General features: G+C 45.5%; 1 long non-coding RNA gene across 1 annotated transcript; it reads right to left on the bottom strand.

The window, feature by feature from the left end:
* Positions 1 to 16,588: 16,588 nt before the first annotated feature.
* On the bottom strand, positions 16,589 to 19,719 carry LOC117886275. The gene is made up of 2 exons (XR_004647905.1): positions 18,464 to 19,719; positions 16,589 to 17,328 (listed from the first exon to the last, which is right to left on the bottom strand). It is a non-coding gene; the product is annotated as an uncharacterized LOC117886275 (long non-coding RNA).
* Between the last annotated feature and the right edge of the window lie 1,941 nt (positions 19,720 to 21,660).

The raw sequence follows: 21,660 nt of genomic DNA, 5'->3' as shown, positions 1-21,660 counted from the left end.
CAACCAGACTCCATGTGGAACCAGAAGTAACCAATCACACAGCAGCAGAGATATTCTTCCCCCCCGCCAAACAAAAAAGAGCAAATACTGTACTGTGCCTGTATTGCATCTTAAAGGTAGGCACATCTAGGCTGCCTGTCCCCTCCCACACCCGCAGGGCAGCCACTTACAGCTAGGAGGTGAAGATGCTGGAGCTGCCAGTCTAAGCCAGAGCATCTCTGGGGTCTGCACCACTTTCACCCTTTCACACACACACCGGCTGGGATGGAGACAAACCTGCAAACTCACTCTGGCCTGGAAAAGAAGCTGCCTGCAAGGAAGCTGCCAGTGCTGAGGAGAGAGCTGCTGCTGGGGCCTGGCCTGGAGGGTCAGCTGCTGGAGCCCGAACTGTGCTTTGTTCAGAGTTACGAACATTTCAGAGTTATAGATAACCTCAACTCCCAAGGATGGGCAAAGGTGCCCTTAGCAAATATCCACTTAGACTGGAAAGATTTAAGGGGTAACATGATAGTGGAAGTAAGGGAACTTCTCCCCGCAGATGTTTTGATCGGAAATGACATTGTAGTTGTGACTAGTAAAGTCAATGTCATAACCAGGCCACAAAGAAAATATGGCGCTGATATGGATAACCTAACTAATAACAGTCACGGAATTTGTGACCAGAAAGAGGATATCTTTCAGCTGGTGCTGGTTGTGATTGTGTCTGATGTGGCTCTGAATTTAGGTGAAACTCATAAGATGTTTATTAGGGCCCAACAAGATGATGCTTCATTCAAAAGGGCCAAAATTGATGCTCAGAACCAAGCCCCAGCAGGGGAAGGAACAGGCAGATTTTTCATGCAAGATGGTTTGCTATACAGAGAACCTGCTACAGGGAAAAACAGCTTCATTGTATGAAATGCAAACAGCTTGTGGTACCTGAGGGATATAGAAGTGATTTATTAAAGTTGGCTCATGATGGTCCCTTTGCAGGACATCTGGGCATAGAAAAAACTTGTGACAGGCTGAAGCAAAATTTCTATTGGCCTGACCTGTTTGAAACAGTGAGGGGGTATTGCAGAAGTATTGCCCATTGTGATTTGCGTCAGAAGTGCAAGAGTTTTAAGGGTCCTAAAAAGGTGCCCCTACAGCCATTACCCTTATTGGGGAGGTATTTGCCAGTGTCTATGGATATTGTGGGACCATTCCCTGAACCTTCCAGGAATGGGAAGAAATATATTCTAGTGTTGATGGATTTTGCCACCAGATACCTGGAGGCTGTAGCTTTGTCTAACGTTGAGGCAGAGACGGTGGCCACAGGTTTGTTTACTATTTTTAGCAGAGTGGGTTTTCCCATGGAAATTTTGTCAGACCGTGGTGCCAATTTTATGTTGATTATCTTTAAGCAGCTATGAGAGCTGTGCAGAGTAAAACACCCAAAAGCTGCCTCTTACCATCCAGAGACCAATGGTTTGATAGAAAGGTTTAATGGAACGTTGAAGGCTATGCTAAATGTGTATGTGGACAGGTGCCAGAATGACTGGGACATCTTACTGCCATATTTGTTGTGTGCATACAGAAGTGTACCCCAAGAATCTACAGGGTTTGTTCCCTTTGAGCTCCTTTATGGGAGGCAGATCAGGGGATACCTAGATCTCATTTTTGATTCTTGGGAGGGCAATACTGAGGTGACAGAACACTTAGTGGTAGACTTTGTGTCACAGTTTAAAGAAAGCTTGCAAGGCATGATAGATCTGGTTCAGCAGAATCTTAAGAGAAGTAAGGAAGCTCAGAAGGCTTGGTATGACAGGCATACTGAGGAAAGAGCATTTGAAATTGGAGATATGGTGCTTATGCAAAATATTTGGAATGGACCCTATGAGGTAGTGGAGAGAATTAATGAAGTTACATACAATGTGAAGAGGCATGGCAGGAGGGATATGCAAACGGTGCATATTAATAAGTTGAAGGCTTACCAGGAGAGGGAGGTAGCTGGAAACATGATTTGCTGTGCTGAGGAAGAGACGTGGTCTATGCCTTTGGTCAATATGGTTACAGAAAGCAGAGAGGAATTGCAGCTGGAAATGGGAGAGAATTTAACTCCAGCCCAAAAGAATGAGATGTTAGCTTTACTGAAGCACCACAGGCAGACATTCTCAAACCAGTCAGGACTGACTGACATACTAATGCACTCCATTCAAACTGCAGGTCTCCCCACCCAGCTTCCAGAAGGGCATACAGAGCCAAGGGAGAAATGCAAAAGCAGATTCAGGAGGTGGAAAGCATGTTATCCATGGGAATAGTTACTAGATCTAAAAATTCATGGGCATCCCCTATCGTTATGGTACCCAAAAAGCAAAAAAAACATGAGGTTTTGCATGGATTATAGGAAGCTAAATGCTATCACACAACCTGACCCTTACCCTATGCCCAAGATAGAGGTTTTGCTAGATACACTGTGGAGAGCAAAGTTCATAAGCGCGCTGGATTTAACTTGAAGGTACTGGCAAATTCCCTTAGATACCGAGACACCTGCTTTCATAGTGGAATCTGACCTGTATGAATTCAAGGTCTTACCATTTGGATTGCAAAATTTGGGACCCACATTCATGAGGCTTATAAATGAAGTCCTACAGTACAGCAATTTAACAATGCTTAAAATTGTTGATTGGCTCTAGTTTTCAAGATATGCTATTGGGTCAGTATATACGATCCTTGACTTGGGAATGGCGGAGGATAAGGGAGTTATAAAGGGAAGGGATCTCAATTTAAACCAGAAATGACTAAAATACATCTTTGACTGGCTCTATGAATAAATCTATGACTGGGTTTGGACAGTACTTGCTTTTTAGGCAAAACAATGAATGATGCAATCTGAAGCTGGTATTGCGTCATACATTATATGAATTGCATTATGTTATTCCTAGAAGTCATGGATGATGCAATCATAACGAAGCTTACATCACTCTGCTGAACAAATTGCCCTATATCAGCTCTAGAAATCATACAGTGTCGTGCTCTCTTATTTGTCAGTGTTTGATTTTGCAAAGGGACACATTTCTGTTTAGCCAAAGTGAGCAGAGATTCCTCGTACTTGTGTGAACAGTGCAGATAACTTCTGCTATGTTTGTGGTGAAGTGACTTTTGCATCACAAAAGCACAGTATTACCACTATGGTTAAGAAAGCCTATCACCTTTATTTTGGCTGCAAAATTGGAGATCAGGACAAGAGGTGGGCCCCACACATATGCTGCAACACTTGTGCAACAAATCTTCGCCAGTGGTTGAACAGGGAAATGAAATCTATGTCTTCTGCAGTGCCAATGATTTGGAGAGAGCCAACAGATCATACCAGCAACTGTTACTTCTGCATGGTGCCTCCAGTTGGGAAAGGTGTGTCAAAGAAGAAAAAGTGGACTGTGCATTAGCCAAACATTCCATCAGCTATACGCCCAGCACCCCACAGAGCAGGACTGCCAGTTCCTGATGCACCAGAATAATTCTCACTTGAGTCAGATGAGGAAGAGGAAGAGGATGAAACTTCTGGTCCTGAACCATCAATGTCACAGGTCCCACATTTTCTCCCATCCTCCTCCTCTGAACCACACCTCATAACACAAGGTGAACTGAATGACCTTGTCAGGGATTTGGAACTACCCAAGAGTAAGGCAGAGCTGTTGGGCTCCAGACTACAGCAGTGGAATCTCCTGGCAGGTGATGTTAAGGTTTCCATGTTCCGTGACCGTCAAAAGGATCTTGTCCCATTCTTCTTCATGGAAGGTGATCTTGTAGCCTGCAACAACATTGATGGTGTGATGGCAGTCCTCAACATCGTTCACAATCCAGATGAGTGGAGACTGTTCATTGATTCATCGAAGACGAGTCTTAAAGCTGTTTTACTGCATAATGGCAATGTTTTGCCATCAATTCCAGTTGGTCATGCAGTCCATATGAAGGAAACCTATGACAACATGAAACAACTTTTGAGGTGCATAAACTATGACCAACATCAGTGGCAGCTTTGTGGCGATTTGAAGGTTGTTGCTCTCCTGCTTGGTCTGCAGACTGGATACACAAAGTACTGCTGTTTTCTCTGCGAATGGGATAGTCGTGCAAGAGATTCACACTACATCAAGAAAGATTGGCCACTCCGACAGTCACTGGGCCTGGGAGGAAAAGGGTTCAGCATCCACCACTTGTTGAATCAAGGAAGATTTTGTTACTACCCTTACACATCAAGCTGGGTCTGATGAAGAACTTTGTCAAGGCCATTGACAAAACACAAGCAGCTTTCAAGTACCTCCGTAGAAAATTTCCAAGGTTAAGTGAAGCTAAGATAAAGGAAGGCGTCTTTGTTGGTCCTCAGATTCGTGAACTTCTTCGAGATGATGCATTTGACCATGCACTGCGTGACAAGGAAAAGACGGCATGGAAAGCCTTCCAGTTGGTGGCAATAAATTTTCTCGGAAACAACAAGGCAGACAATTACAGGTTGTTGGTGGAAAACCTCCTCAAGGCAAACAAAAGCCTTGGTTGCAACATGTCACTAAAGATACATTTTTTGCACTCTCATCTAGATTTTTTTCCACCGAAATGCGGAGTAGTGAGCGACGAGCACGGCGAGCGATTTCACCAGGACATTGCAACAATGGAGAAACGCTATCAGGGCAAACGGAGCCCATCAATGCTTGCAGACTATTGCTGGACAGTGACAAGAGATGCTCCATTTAATGAATACAAGAGACAAGCCAAGAAGCGCCGAGTAGACACTGAATAGGACTAAACTATGTACATAATAGTTTTTTGCCTTTTGTTTCATAATACATTTTATTTATATAACCCTTTTGCTGATTTTTAAAGTGTTACATAAACAGGACAGGTGAAATATTATCATGTAAAGCAACCATAAACACATGAAAAGACCTAGGTTTACAATTTATGATTAAAACTCTATCTATACAATATACATAGACATAAAATGCAAAAACTTAAGTATCTTAGAAACAGTAGCCAATCAGTTGTTTTAATTGTCATATTTGAATTCAGCACATCAAAATAGATAATAAATAGCACATTTTATCTCTGAAGCAGACAACTTCTCAAAAATCGTAGACCAGTGTAACCTTACCAAGAAAGGAAAGCCAGGCAAGGTGATATTATGGACAGAGGCCTGTGAAAAAGGCTTCCAGAGCATTAAAGAGGCTTCATCTAAAAAAACAGCCCTGATTTTGAGAACCCATTTCTGTTGTGTACAGATGCTTCCAATATTGGGTTGGGGGCAGTGTTAATGCAAGAAGGGGAGGGTGATAAAAGACAGCCCATCGCATACTTGAGCAAGAAACTAACACCCACTGAACAAAATTATGCAGCTGTTGAAAAGGAATGTTTTGCAATTGTGTGGGCTATTAAGCAAATCAGGCCCTATTTATATAACAGAAAATTCACTATGTTGAGCCATCATGCACCTCTGATGTGGCTGAATAAGGCTAAGGGAACCAAATCCAGACTACTTCGATGGAGTTTAGCCCTCCAGGAATACGAAATGGACATAATCCATATTAAGGGGAAGGAGAGTATAATGGCAAATGTGTTGTCCAGGATGGGGAATTCCAATGATGCATTCAGCGATGTCTAGTGACACCCCTTTCTGCATCAATTTTGTGTGAGTGGTGTGATGTTGTAGGGCATGTGGATGACCATTTATAATATTATTGATACCGATATTACAAAATTGCAATGAATCTTATACAAGATATGCCATGTAAGGTATCAGTGGAAAAGTTATCATTTGCTGAATATGATCAACTTGTTTATATGTATGTATCATCTTTGTATCGTGACTTATAAATTTGTGTGGTATATCTGTATCTCAAACTTGTGCTGTGTATCTGGGTGGCACCCCCAGACAGATTGGCATCAGCACTATCTAGCCTGCTTGATGGCCCATCAAGGGCAATCAGCTGTACAATGAACCAATTGAGAGAAGCCAGGGGCTATACCTATGAGTCAGCAGGACATGTAGGGACATGTCTGTGGACAGGGGACTCCAAATACTTTTCCATGCCCAGGTGCTGGGAGCTTGTGTATGGGACAAAGGATGTACAAGTCATGTGGCAAAGGATATTAAAGGCAGCTGCATCATCTCAAGTTTGTCTTCAATCCTGCTTCTCACCTTTGGAGTAACTTTTCTACAAACTGAACAGGAGTACTTGTGGCACCTTAGTTAGATCAGAAGCACAGTTTTGTGACTGGCTGGTGAATCTAACTATAGTGTTAACCCCCAATTTTGGGAGAATCTGCTCTTCTTTTTGCAGCCTGCCCTTACCTTGGCATTTTCAGTGGGGTCTGCCTTCAGTCACTCTACCATAGTCAGACAAATGATGATTTATAGCTTCAGAGAAAGCCATTGCTTCCTAGTTGTCAGGGTGCTTGGTGCATGCACATTCCCTGGCATGGAAGCTCCATAGGGCTGACTGGAGAGAGGAAAATTCTCAATTAGTAATCCAATAACTGATGCAGGTCTGACCCCATTTGGGTGCCTGGTAGTACTAACACATGCCTTCAAGTGAGAGCTTTCACCTGTCTGTGGATGCACGATAGGTCTCAATTCACTCCTCAGCCCTTTCCTAGCTACCTACATGCAGTGCAGACAGAATTTACAGCTGTGCCCTCCTACTTTGCAAGCAGATAAATCACACTCTGGATGAAGCATGAACCTGGCTACCCCTGATTTCCAGTACAAGACAGGCCTAGCAGGTGAGGCTGGCAGTCAAGCCGCTCCCTCTGGATAGTGGAATCTGGCACTCTTTCTCTCTGTCAGACTTGGGCAGGCAGGTGCTCTTCTCTGCCTGCTGGTTGCAGCTGCTGACAGCTAAGGTGGAAGAAGTGCCTAATGCCTAGGGCAGCTGGGACTTTTGGGGACAGCTGAGGGGGAACATTCCCTACAAAGATGGGATTCATGGATTCCCAGGACAGAAGGGATCATTGTGATCATCTAGACTGGCCTCCTGCATAATCCAGGACATGGAACTTCCCCAAAATAATTCCGACAGCGTATCATTTAGGAAAAAAATGTTTACCTACCATTCATAACTATTGTTCTTTGAGATGTGTTGCTCATGTCCATTCCATGCTAGGAGTGTGTGCGCCCACGTGCACCTCTGCCGGAAACATTTTGCCTTAGTGGTATCCATAGGGCCGGCTCTGGCATCCTCTGGAGTCCCGCACTCATGTATATGAGGCACCACTGGCCCTGCAGCCTCTCAGTTCCTCTTCGCTGTAAACTCCAACAGCGGGGATGGAGGGCGGGTCATGGAATGGACATGAGCAACACATCTCAAAGAACAACAGTTACGAAAGGTAGGTGACCATTTTTTCTTCTTCAAGTGCTTGGTCATGTTGATTCCATGCTAGGTGACTCTGGAGATGGATTCGGAGTTCATGGTCATGTGGACTGCAACACTGCTCTATCGAAACTGGCATCATCCCATGCCTGCTGGGTAATGGCGTACTGGGACTCAAAGGTGTGGATTGAAGACCAAGTCGCAGCTCAGCAGATGTCCTGCATTGGTACCTGCGTGAGGAAAGCTGCTGATGAAGCTTGCATTCTGGTGGAATGGGTGGTCATGATAGCTGGTGGTGACACCCCTGCTTACTCAAAAGAAAACTTAATGCATGTGGTTATCCAAGAGGAGATTTTCTGGAAGGAAACGGCAGGCCTTTCATCCTGTCTGCTACGGTGATGAAGAGCTGTGTCAACATACAGAAGGACTTGGTTCTCTTGAGGTAGAAGGCCAGCACCCTTCTAACATCCAAGGTATGTAATATGCATTTCTCGCTGGATTTGTGAGGCTTTGGAAAAAACACCGGCAGGAATATATCCTGATTATTGTGGAACTGACACACCACCTTCAGCAAGAAGGCTAGGTGGATCTGAAGCTGGACCTTATCCTTGTAGAACACCATATAGGGTGGTTCTGATATGAGCGCTCTAATCTCAGAGCCTGCGGGCCAAAGTGATTGTGACCAGGAATCCCCCAAGAGGAGCAGCAGAGAACACAAAGCTAACTGCTCAAAGGGGGGCCCATGAGCTTTAAAAGTACCAAATTCAGGTCCCAAGGCAGGATAGGATCACGAACTTGAGAATAAGACCTTTCAGAAATCTGATTGTCATATCATGGGAAAAGACAAATCTGCTCTGAACCAGAGCATGGAAGGCCGAGATGGCAGCCAAGTAGACCTTGACTGACAAAGAGTGCCAGACCTTGGTGCTTGAGATGCCACAGTTAGTCAGGATGGATTGTAGTGAGGTTTGGTCAGGAGACAGATTCTGGTCCAAGGCCCAACATGAAAATAGTTTCCATTTGGCCAGGTAGGTCGCCCTGGTGGAGGGCTTTCTGCTACCCATCAAGACCTGCTGGACTTGATCTGAGCATGCTTGCTTCTCCTCATTCAGCCATGCAGCAGCCAGGCTATCAGGTGCAGGGATGCTAGATTTGGGTGTAGCAGATGGCCATGGTTTGGGACAGCAAATCCGGTTGGAGCGGGAGCTCTAGCGGTGCTGTTATCGAAAGCTCTAACAGCGTGCCGAACCAGTCATGGCATGGCCACGCCACAACTATCAAGATAACCTTCGCCCTGTCCCACTTGATCTTCAAGAGGATTCTGTGCACCAGTGGAATCGGAAGGAAGGCGTACATCAGTGTTCCCGACCATGGGAACAAGAAGGCATCAGACAGGGAGCCTCTGTCGAGCCCGCCGACTGAGCAGAACTGGTGACACTTCCTGTTTTGTCTGGATGCAAACAGGTCCACCTGGGGAGCCCCCCCATCTCTGGAAGATGCAGCTGAGCACCTCTGGGTGGAGAGACCACTCGTGGCAAGACAAGAAAGACCAGCTGAGATCTGCAAATGCGTTTTTGGTCCCCAGAAGGTATGAGGCCACTAGATGAATGGCATGCTGGACGCAGAGTCCCACAATCGGAGAGCCTTTTGGCACAGGTCTGACGAGCGGACTCCGCCCTATTTGTTGATACAGAACATTACCGTGTCCCGACGTACTGTCCATCAGGATTTGGAAAACCTTGCCTTCCAGAAACGGAAGAAAAGTTTGGCAGGCCAGACATATCGCCTTGAACTCCCTGATGTTTATATGCAGGGAGTGATCTTCCTGCAACCAGAGACCTTGCCTGCTGATGTCACTGAGGTGGACTCCCCACCCCAAATCCAATGCGTCAGAGACCAACGTCCCTGAAGAACACGGGGCCGCAAAGGGAATTCACTCCAACACCGATCGGGGCTCCGTCCACCACATCAGGGATGACAAGATGTGCGATGGAACCGTGACCACCAGGTCCAAATCGTGTCTGCCCAAGGCATAGATCAAAGCTAGCTACGACTGCAAGAGTCTGAGATGCAGGGCACACATGTGGAACCACGTAAGTACATGCTGCCATAAGGCCCAGCAGCTTGAGGCACGTCCAGGCAGTTGTGAGCAAATAGGCTCTCACGTGGATGATGCAGTCCGACATGGTTCGGAACCAGGACTCTGGCAGGAAGGCCCTGGCTTGGGTAGAATCGAGCACTGCTCCTATAAACTTTATCTGCTAAACTGCGGTCACAGTTTACTTCAGCTCATTTATAAGCACGCCCAGATCCTGATAGGTGGCCCTCACCAAGTCGAGGCTGCACTGCACCTGGGCTTGTGACCTGCCTCTGACCAGCCAGTCATCAAGGTATGGGTAAATCTGCACCCCTCAACATCTCAGGTAAGCAGCCACTACAGCCATGCACTTTGTGAAGACCCTTGGAGCGGCTGAGAGGCCAAAGGGTAGAGCTATGAACTGGCAGTGACGTTGGCCTTCTACAAATCAGAGAAATCTTCTGTGCCCATGGAGAATGTAAATATGGAAATAAGTGTCCTTTAAATCGAGGGTGGCATACCAGTCTCCTGGATCCAGAGAGGGAATGATGGAGGACAGGAAGACCATGTGGAACTTCAACTTCTTGAGATATTTGTTGAGGCAACGCAGGTCTAGAATGGGTCTGAGGTCCCCTTTGGCCTCTGGGATTAGAAAAACTGCAGGGTGTACCCAGAAGTTATGGGGTTGAGCATCCAATGGTCCGAGGTGATTTGGGCCCATGCAGCAAGGCACAGGGACAATCAGTTTAAAAATAAAGGGGGTGTGAGTCCGGTGCGTCACCCTCAGGTGCACCCTCAAAATGTCCGCCACGGGGCGTCTGAGTGTCACACAGGCCCCGACTGGGTGATCGAGGAGAATGGAGACGGGGGGCAATGTTTGTCTCTGTCCCTTCCCCTGTAGGAGATCTGGCTCAGGGGACCTGAGAACTTCGGTGGTATAGGAGGTCAGAAAGGCTTTCTGGAGGCCGACAGCATGTACCACCCCAAGGAGCAGAGCGTGGAATAGGAATCTTTTACGCCATGCAGCCTGTAATCCGTTTGCTCGGAAAACAGAACATTACTCTCAAATGGATTGACTGCTATACTCCCAGGGACACCCAGAGGACTGCAGCCACGAGCTCCTTCTCATTGAGACAGCGGAAGCCATGGACTTGGCTGCCGAGTCCGCCGCATCAAATGCTGTCTGGAGAGAGGCCCTAGCTACTGTTCTGCCCTCCTCCAGAATAGACCCGAATTCCTGTCCGAGGTCTTGTGGTAGGGAGTCCTTAAATTTCCTCAACGAGTCCCAGATGTAATTATATCTACCCAGCAGTGCCTGCTGGTTAGATATTCTATGCTGGAGACTGGCAGTCAAATAAATTTTCCTCCCGAAGAGGTCCAGTTTCTTAGCATCCTTGTTTTTAGGCATTGCACTCACCTGTCCCTGCCTGTCCCACTCGTTCATGGCAGACACTATGAGAGAGCTCGGGGGCGGGTGGGAATATAAGTATTCACAACCTTTGGCAAGCACATACTACTTCTTTTTCGCCCTCTTTGAAGTTGGTGGCAAAGAGGACAGGGTCTGCTACAGGACTTTGACCACCTTGCGCACCTCATGCTGAGGCTGCTAGGATGTCAAAAAGGCTGTCCGCCTGCTCTGCAAACTCCTCAGCCTCCAAGCCCAAATTCAAGGCCACTCTTTTAAGAAGTTCCTGGTGAGCCTGAAAGTCATCAGGAGGGAGCAGGTGAGAGGGGCCCGCGACTGCCTCATCACGGGGCAAGGAGGAGAATGGCACAACTGGGGGACGGGCTGGGACACTGCCTCTGGAGAAGCCTCCCTTGTAACCAACTTCTGCCACTCGGTACCAGCATCAGAGTCTGAATCTGGGTCCCATCCTGGTGCCTGACAGTACTGCAGACCACTTCTCAGAGGGGCCCACAGAAGAGCTTTGAGAGCATGGCCCTGGTATCATGGGGAGAGCCCACGGGTTCTAATATGGCCAGTGGACTGGTCATTGACCTTGTGGCCAGGCGCCCACTACAGGCCCCCGGTAAAACATCTGGCACCCCCGATGAGCAGTGCTTCCAGGGCTGGAGGATGGGCTCTCACTCGGATTCTAGGAAGGATTCCTCCCTTAGGGACTAGGGAGGGGCCATCGGTGCCTCCTTCTGTCAACCACAGCCCAAGGTCTGGGAGCGGTGCCGCAGGGAAGGTGACCAGCAGCATTGCGGAGACTGGTACTGTGTGGATGGAGACCAGTGAGGGCATGGTGTTTTTCGACTGGTCTACGCATTTCATAATTTTTATTTTTCTCTTACACTTAAATTTAATTCTTTGAGTAGTGAGTTCTAAAATGCCTAACCTGTCCTGGCTGGAGTAATCATCCCAATGGTAACTTTTTAAAAATATATATTGAGGTTTTTTGTTTCTACTGGTGGTGCAGAGCCGCACATTACCTCGATATGGTACATATAACAAAATTCATTCCACACATGGATGGAAAAAATTAGAGGGAACATTGATAAATTGTTCCAATGGTTAATTACCCGCACTGTTAAAAAATTATACTTTATTTGCATTCTGAATTTGTCTAGCTCAGGGGTAGGCAACCTTTCAGAAGTGGTGGGCCGAGTCTTCATTTATTCACTTTAATTTAAGGTTTCGGGTGCCAGTAATACATTTTAACGTTTTTTAGAAGGTCTCTCTCTCTAAGTCTATATTATATAACTAAACTAGTGTTGTATGTAAAGTAAACAAGGTTTTCAAAATGTTTAAGAAGTTTCATTTAAAATTAAATTAAAATGCTGATCTTATGCCACCAGCCTGCTCAGCCCGCTTCCAGACTGGGGTTCTGTTCACCTAGGCCAGCAGTGGGCTGAGTGGGGCCTGCAGCTGGGAGGGGTTCAGGGGTCAGGGCAGAGGGGATGTGGGGGGTTCAGGGCAGAAGGCTGGGGATGTGGGGCGGTTCAGGGGTCAGGGCAGAAGGATGGGTGTGTGTGTGGAGGTGCAGGGCAGAAGGCTGGGTGTGTGGGGGAGTTCAGGCGTCAGGGCAGAAGGCTGGGTGTGTGTGTGGGAGGGTCAGGGCAGAGGGCTGGGGTGCTCAGCTCATGGAGGTGCTCCCAGCCCCCTGCCCGGAGCGGCTCATGGCAGGGGGCTGGAAGGGATATGCCCTGTTCCACCCCTTCCCCAAGGCCCCATCCCTACCTCTTCTCTGCCTGCTCTACGGAGCAGAGAGCATGGTGCCGCTCGGCTCTGCTCCGCTCCCCATCCCCCGGGCCATCAGCTGATCGGCGCAGGGAGGAGGGGGAGAGGCAGGAAAGCACCACGCTGGGGGAAGAAGCGGGGGAGAGGGGAAACTTGGCTGCCGCAGGACTAAGCTTCTGCCTCCTGTCCCCGCAGGGGAGAGCGGTGGGGCTGAGTGGGGCTGGGAACCCTCCCCCCCACCGCTCTCCCCTGTGGGGGCAGGAGGCAGAAGCTTGGTCCTGCGGCAGCCAAGCTTCCCCCCTCCCTGCTTCTTCCCCCAGCGTGGTGCTTTCCTGCCCCTCCTCCTCCTCTCACTGGGCAGGCAGCATGCCACTCAAAATCGGCTTGTGTGCCGTGTTTGGCACACGTGCGGTAGGTTGCCGACCCCTGGTCTAGCTTCAACTTCCACTGGAGTATGTTATACCTTCTCCTGCTCGCTTGAAGAGCCCACTGTCATTATGAAATATTTGCTCCCCATGCAGTTATTCATAGACTGTGATTGCATCACAACTTAACCTTCTCTCTTTTTAAGATGAATAAATTGAGCTCCTTGCATCTATCACTATAAGGCATGCTTTCTAATCCTTTATTCATCCTCATTGCTCTTCCCTAAACTCTCCAATTTATCAACATCCTTCTTCAATTGTAGATCCAATAACAGGACATAGTATTCCAGCAGCAGTCACACCAGTGCCAAATACAGAGGTAAAATAACCTCTCTACTCCTACTTGCGATTCCCTTATGTATCATAGAATCACATTAGCCTTTTTGGCCACCACAACCCCCAAATCTTTCTGAGTCGCTGCTTCTCAGGATAGAGACTCCATCCTGTAAGTGTGGCCTATGTTCTTTGTTTCTAGATGTATAGATTTGGCTGTATTCAAATACATATTGCTTGTTTGCACCCAGCTTATCAAATGATTCAGATCATTCTGTATTAGTGATCTGTCCCCTTCATTATTTACCACACTGCCACTTTTTTTTTTAAATGTCATCTGCAAACTGTCAGTGATGATTTTATGTTTTCTTCCAGGTCACTGATAAAAATGTTAAATAGCGGAGGGTCAAGAACCGAACTCTGGGGGACCCCACTAAAAAAACACCTGTTCAATGATTACTTCCAGTTTACAATTACATTTTGAGACCTCTCAGACAGATTTTAATCCATTTAATTGCTGTATTAATATTGTATCATTCTGTTTTTTTAATCAAAATGTCATGCGGTACAAAAACCAAATGCCTTACAGAAGTCTAAGTATATTACAACACTTATCAACCAAACTTGTAATTTCACCAAAAAAAATAAAATCTAGTTCAACAGGATCTATTTTCCATAAGCCCATGATGATCTGCATTAATGATATTATCCTCCTTTAATTATTAATCAAGTCCCATATCAACCTCTCTATTATCTTGCCTGGCATCAATGCCAGACTGGGTCATCCTATCTACCCTTTTTAATTACTGGCACATTAGCAGCTTTCTTCCAGTCTTCTGGAACTTCCCCTGTGTCCCCAGACTTCTTGAAGATCAGTATTAACAGTCCAATGAGCTCCTCAGTCAGTTTTTTTTAAACGCTTGGATATGTTATCCAGACCTGCTGATTTTAAAATGTCTAACTTCAGTAGCTGCTGTTTAACATCCTCTCAAGATACCACTGGAACGGAAACAGTGTCACCATCGTATTATGACATTATTTGTTTTTTTCCTCCCATATATAAAACAGAAATATCCTTTCAATAAGTCTATCTTTCCTACATTATTTCTGATAATTCTACTATTTCCAGAATGGACCAACCCCATCTTTAGGATTCCTTTTGTTCCTAATATACTTCAAAAACTTACTATTGTCCTCAACTCTGCTGGCCACAGATTTCTCTATATGTCCCTTGGGTTCCCTTATCTATTTTCTACAATTCCAAGCTTCTGATTTATATTCGTTATCAACAACTTCCCCTTTCTTTCATTGTATTTTTTCATTGCTGACTCGCTTCCCCTGTAAACCAAGTTAGTTTTTTAACCAGTATAGCCCTCTTCCTTGATTGTGGCTTTTTGGGTATCTTAAACAGTTCTCAATTAGCATTCACATTTTTCTGATTAAATTTTTCCTCTCAGCTGATTTGGCCCATAATTCTTTTGAGCTTTGTGAAATGGCCCTCTTAAAGCACCAAGTACATGCATTTCTGGTTAGGGCTTTATATTTATTATTATAAATGTGCAAAAGTCATGACCACCAGTACCCAAATCACCATCAATTTACAGTTCTGTGATCAATTCCATTCTGTCTGTCAAGGCCAGCTCCAATACTGAATTTCCCTGTGTTGTATACACCACTTTTTGAATTAGGAAATTGTCATTTATAATATTTAAAAACTAAGGATGTTTTAGTACTGGTGGCATCAGACCTCCAGCACGTCCCCCCAACTTAAAGTCCCACATGATCATATAGATTTTTCATACACATTATAGACAGATGCAAAAGGAGCTGGTTATCCTAATCCCTAATGTGATTTGGTGGTCTGTAGCAGACACTAACTAATATCCCCATCTCGTGCTTTATCTGTTACGACATTGATCCATGAGCATTCAAGATCATTTTCTTCTGAGCTGTCAATGACTCGGAACTAGGTAGTGCCATCTTTCACACAAGAGTATCACCTTTTTGCCCACTCAATGCTTCCTAAATAAAAGCTAACCATTGATTTTAACATTTCCATCATGTGACTCAGCCCACTACATTTCAGTAATATCGGTCTGAAAGGCAAAATACAGTCTTTTATTTTACTCTGTATGGAGTATCAGAGGGGTAGCCGTGTTAGTCTGAATCTGTAAAAAGCAACAGAGGGTCCTGTGGCACCTTTGAGACTAACAGAAGTACTGGGAGCATAAGCTTTCGTGGGTCAGAACCTCACTTCTTCAGATGCAAGTCTGTATGGAGTAACTACGAGTATGTCTACATTGCTATGTAAGCCCAGGGTTAGTGGGACTCAAGTCAGCTGACCCTGGGTTACAGAACCCAGGGCTTGAACATCTACTGACTGTCAACCCTACATAAGAATTTTCTAAACCATGCTTGAACCTGGGGGTCTGACATCCACACTGCAGCACACAGATCCGAGTCAAATCAGCCATATCCCAGACTCCCTAGTGCCCTCCCGAAACATGGCCGCTCTGGCCCTTTAACCATAGTGCACTGTGGAAAAACTTGCCCGCTATGCATGTTAGAGAAAGTTTGAACAGCCTGCCAACACAGCCTGCTGAGTGTTCATTTTGGTCTGTGCACTCCCAGCTACCAGAGCCAGCAACATGGAGGAGGTGCCTTTTGAAGAACGTCTCTTGTTTGCGCTTTCACTCCTGTGTCAAGAAATGGACAGAGCTTCCATGAGGTGCTGATGGACATTTTGATGGCATTTGCTGATCCTCCAAAAGCACCTGACAGAGCTTATGATGAAGTAGGAGTACCCAGGCATGGCAGACTTGAACAAGTGGACACTGCTCACGACTCAGTATAGCCACTGGAGCCCCCTACAAAGGCTGGCGCTTTTGGCATAGGGCCACAAGCACAGACTGGAGAGGATCACATCATCATGCAGACTTAGGACAATCAGCAGTGGGTCCAGAACTTTCACATGACGAAAGCAACATTTCTGGAGCTTTGTGAGCAGCTTGCCCACACCCTCCAGTGTAAAGACACATGCATGAGGGTACCCTTGACAGACCAGAAGCAGGTTGCTATAAACGTCTGGCAGATGGCTACCCCAGACTGTTACAGGCCACTTGCCAACCAATTTGATGTTGGGACGCTGACTGTGGGTAAAGTGGTGGAGGCAGTTTCTGATGTACTTAACTGTGTAGAGGAATATAGTTTGTGCTTACTAATTCTTAGCTGTCCCTGGTCATGTGTTTACCTTTATTATTTTAAATATACATTGTAGGATGTGATGCAGTTATAGCAATAAACTTTCTTGATTACACAAGATGCTTTATTTATAAACATGTATTATAAAAGTACAACATTCACCCATTACCAGGCAGGTCAGCTGCCACTATCACACCAGTAACAGAATTATTTTAAAAGTATATGAACAAGTATAAACAGTGAAACCATGTACAAGACAGAATCCCCCCATTGTTGCACGTCTCCTGACCCCCTATTCTCCTTTCCCCATATGTCACACACTTGAATCCAGGGGAGAGGGTGGAAACCTCCACAGGGAGGGGGTCAAGACAGAGGACTGCATGAGGCTAAGATGACCTGCCCAGCTGCTCATGCGGCCCGACTGCATGGGCCAACCAGCCATGGAGTTTTCCAGGCTGTTTCTGAGGACTCAGGTTGTGCTGTGAGTGATACAGCAGGAGCCGGTACTCCTGCAGCCATTATCGATATCAACAGCTCAAACAATTCTCTCTGCTGACTTGTCTTCCTTCCTTAGACACCGTTCCTGTTCAAGGAACTGCAAACCTAGTGCCTATTCCTGCACTGAAACCCTGTCCTCAAACCGTGCAGCCAGCCTCAGCCTTTTCTCTCGGGATGCCTCTTCTCTAGCCATAAGTCCCTCTGTTTTTGACAATGGACCTGTTTGTTGGCCCTGTAAGATCATCAGGAAACATATCTTGGAACAGTCTGTGAAGGTACATTAGGCCAGACTTCTACTGAACTGTGGGCGAGCTGTGGAGGTACTGCGGCCAGTAGAGGTTGAAGAGTCTGGAACAGGATAAGACAGAGAGGGTTATTATCTCAAATAGCTCAGAGCAGGAGTACAGAAAAATATCCTTATGGAATTTCAAGGACATAAAACATTACTTTTCCAAACTGAACTTCAATACATTGTGAAAGGAATGCTTCAGTGCACAGACCCTGGACACAGCCTGATTAATCTCAGTGTAAGAAGTGCAAAGAGAATAAATTAAACATTCAAAGCTGTTTTTTGTTTTCTAAAAACAGAAGAACTACTTGGGTTGGGGGAGGAGGAGGAGGAGGAGAAGGGGCAGGGAGGCTGAGAGTAGCCTTGCTAAATAAAAGCTTTGTCTATCATTTCCGGCCTTCCACATTTTGGAGGACAACCATTCTTGTGGTGCCTGATTGGCAAAGGGAGATGTTATTTCAAGCTGCCAGTGGGAAACATGCATTATATGCAGCCAAAGTATTCAAATGTATAGTGACTAAACAGCATAGCTCTGAGTGAACTGGCCTGGTCAACTACCAGCGTGGCCCTGGAAAAATATGACCTTCCCCAAAAGGTGACTATCTGGAGTTTCTGCTTCAGGAAAAGTTTGCATCTATCAGCACCCAGCATTGTGTCAGAAATCATGAGGGAAACAGGATGCTGTGTTATCTTGCACATGGCTTAGCCAGTTAAGATTGCATGCAAACACACAGAACTCCGTAAGCATCCCCCTTACACTTCCTCCTCCCACCCCAGCAAATTCCTAGGCACATTTTCATACCCCACTTGAATCTGGAACAAATGCTTTTGTCATCTATGGACCGCATATACCACCTTACCTGAAATGGACTAGATTTGTGAATGGAACACATTTCTGCCCTGCCCCCTCCCACAGTTCAGTGTAAGGTTATTTTAAAGATACAGGAACACCCTAGCAAAAATCTGTACCTTTCCCATAAAAATTCACTTTCAACTCATTTTTACTGTTTGCATTTCCCAGTCATCATTTTGAACTCCATGTGGTTGTGCACGCGGGGAGAGGGGAGGGAGAGAGAGCCATGCCACTGAGACAATTCGCCATTAGAGGATACATGCTGCTAGCCAGTTGGTTCATGTAACAGAAATCCCTCCTTTCCTATATTAATAAACACTATAATGGAGTCAGAAACTTACCAGACTCCAGAGTGGCTTCTGTCCATCTGTATCTGCTACAGGCTCTGCGGTGGGCTGATCCTGGGGGAAGGAAGTGGGACATCAAACAGCTCCGCTAAGTATGGCGCCAAGATATCCTGCAGAAGAGCCTCCTGTAAACTAGTTTCAGTAACAGAGTCACTTTGCCGGCCTCACTCTGTGCCTGCGGCTGGCTCCTATCACTCCCCATGCTGGATGCTGGGGCCAGTAGGGCGCCATTTCAGCTGATTAGATCTCATACACCACCACTGGCTGCATGCTCGGTGCAAAGCCCAGCACTTCGTCAAATGCCTCGTAAAATGGGCACAATGTTGGCAACTTGCCCAAGGTGCAGTTCTGGTCCCTGGTTTTCCTGTACTCACTCTTGAGATGGTTAATGCACTCCCTGCACTAGTCTGGTACATTTGCAATGCTGCCAGCTTCTTCGCTATTTGCTGGTATGTGTGATCATTCCTGGTACTCTTACTGAAGTCCATTGTTTTACTGGCCTCGCATCAGAGATTTACCAGAATCTGGCTTTGCTCCTGTGACCAGCAAGCAGTACACTTTGCAAAAGGCTTGTTCTGCTCAGTCTCCATTGCAAACACAGAAGGCTCTCCAATGGTGTGTTTGCCACTCAGTAATCAGAAGACAATGGAAGGCTTAATGCTGACTCACTACGCTGCTGCAGTTCACCCAGGGGGCTTGCTTCCGTTTTCAGTGGAGTCAATTGAGATTCTTGGGATTAAAAAGACAAAGGAAGTTGGCCCATGGCATTGAGGGAAATTTATAGCAGACCCCCTGCTCACCAGTCGTGGAGGGGAAGGAGACAGACTGCATCTACACTGCAAAGCTCGAGTCTAGGGTGTGACCCTACAACAGGCTCCCATTGTGCAAAGTGCTATACATGTCCCTGCCCTAAAGTGTTTACATCTTCTTAGCATAGAATAAAAGACAACACAAACGTGCAGCAAACAAATCAGGAGACTAAGGACAAGGTAACAGAGAAACCATTATGTTTATTCAAATAACTAGTGGATGAGTCAGACGTGGGGTTGATTGGAGAAGGTTAAATAATCAATGACTGAGACAATGTAGGAGAGAGAAGAAAGCGCAAGGAGGAAGTGATTTGCAGCAGAAGAGAAGTCACAGAAATGTCAGACAAAGGGACCCTGAGAAGTCATCAAGTCCAGCCCACTGTGCTATGTTAGGAACAAGTAAAACTAGACCATCCCTGACAGATGTTTGCCCAACTTGTTTTTTAAAACTTCCAGTGATGGGGACTCCACAACCTTCCTTGGAAGTCTATTCCAGAGCTTAACTACCCTTACAGTTAGAAAGTTTTCCTAATACCCAACCTAAACCTCCCTTGCTGTGTCATGTTAATTACACCTTGGAAAGTGAGGCTGCTTTCTGGAAAAGTAAGTCTTTAAAATCAAGTTCTGGCCAATCTGGGGCACACACAGGCTGGGTCTCCCCTCTGCGCACACAAGCAGTGTCCCATAAGCTCCTCTCAGCCTCAAACACACACTACAATAAGTTGCCCCACCCTGTTCTTAAAATGGGCAGCTTCAATCAAAATACAAATACTAAAAATGGAACAGTAAAACCAATCTTAATACATCCAAATTCACTTCTAAATAAGTCTTGTCATATAAAATAATTTCAGCAGTTACTCCAGGGTCTTTACACTAAACTTTACAAATGAACCGTTGACTCATTTAGTGGTTATCAGCAGGAGTCCTAGAAATCCACTTGTCCCAGAGCCACAGTGTTACTAGAGACTACAGATGAACTTCTGTATGGCAAAGTGGCTGTGATTTGGTTCTGTTAGAAGCTATGTTCTATTCTTAAACTATGTTTAAGGTGACCTTATACAAGCTCTCAATTATCTTATATTCAATATGGGATAATGACAGCTAACCCTACAGATAGCAAAGTGCTCAGAATTCAGACTGGAAATATGGCGTAAATTTTTAACAATGAGGGTAATTAACCATTGGAACAATTTACCAAAGTGGTGGATTCTCCATCACTGGTAATTTTTAAATCAAGACTGGATGTTTTTCTAGTTCAAACAGGAATTATTTGGGGGAAATTTTCTGGCCTGTGTTATACTAGATGATCACAATGGTCCCTTCTGGCCTTGGAATCTATTAATCTATAGAAGAGTGAAATGTGCACATACAGCAAGATAGGAACTCTGTTGCAAAGTCAGAGACTTTTCAGACAGACTGCAGTAACTAGGTGGCTAGAGCCACTGAAACTGAGCAACACAAGTACCGTGAATTTGAGTCCTACCCTTGTTAGCTGTCAGAGAATGTGTGGTGTCTCTTACTGGCTCTCTACCAGCAATCAGCAAGGGTTCTTTTCGGAAGTTATGCCCCAATATCAAAATTTGTAGTTTAAGAGTTGATATTCCAAGTTCTCTAAGATTCACATGCAGACTCCAATTTTACTTTAGAAGTATTATCAAGGAAAACAGCACTAATTAAATAAATAGAAGATGAAAGACTCTAGTACAAGCAGTTAGCATCATGTAATCATGATTCATGCTCCTTGCCCCGTTCCTGAAAAGCGAAAGAGTGATCAAATAAATGCAACTTGGTGGTCATTTGTTCAAGGGGCTTCTGATACACAACCCCACCTAAAATAAGCAGTGCATACTATTTTCAGACTCATTCCCTTTTTTGGTGGTCTGATAGACTATTAAATGTATAGCATTGACTGCCCCTATTGGATCAGACCAAGGTCAACTTGGATCAGCTATTGGATCAGACCAAGGTCAACTTTAGACGTATTTCAGGAGTTATTGCACTACAAAAGTGTCATTGCAATACCTCTATTTAAACAAGGGAGGGAGGGTGAGGACACAAGGGACATGGCAACTTTATTTATATTTAAACAAAACAAAACAAAAAAACCCACCTATTGAACTGCCTCCTCCTTTATAAAACCTCTAATAGCATGTTCAGAATCAGGTGATCTCTAGCCCCAGGCAGTACCCTGGGGACTGGATGCTGTTTCCAGGAAAGGCTTATGAAGGCTGTGTGCTAAGAGCTGATGCAGAGCTGCACAAAGGTAGGCATTTCTACTGCACACCACAAGGTTTTATTGATCCTTAAAAACCCAAGAAATACAGTTACATATTGTTGAGTTCCATTTAATGGTACCTTATCTGTAAACTATTACATACACAA

Source organism: Trachemys scripta, chromosome 12 (assembly GCF_013100865.1).
Source record: "Trachemys scripta elegans isolate TJP31775 chromosome 12, CAS_Tse_1.0, whole genome shotgun sequence".
NCBI lineage: Eukaryota > Metazoa > Chordata > Testudines > Emydidae > Trachemys > Trachemys scripta.
The sequence above is the reverse complement of the archived record's forward strand: the minus strand, read 5'-3'. Positions and strand labels throughout refer to the sequence as shown.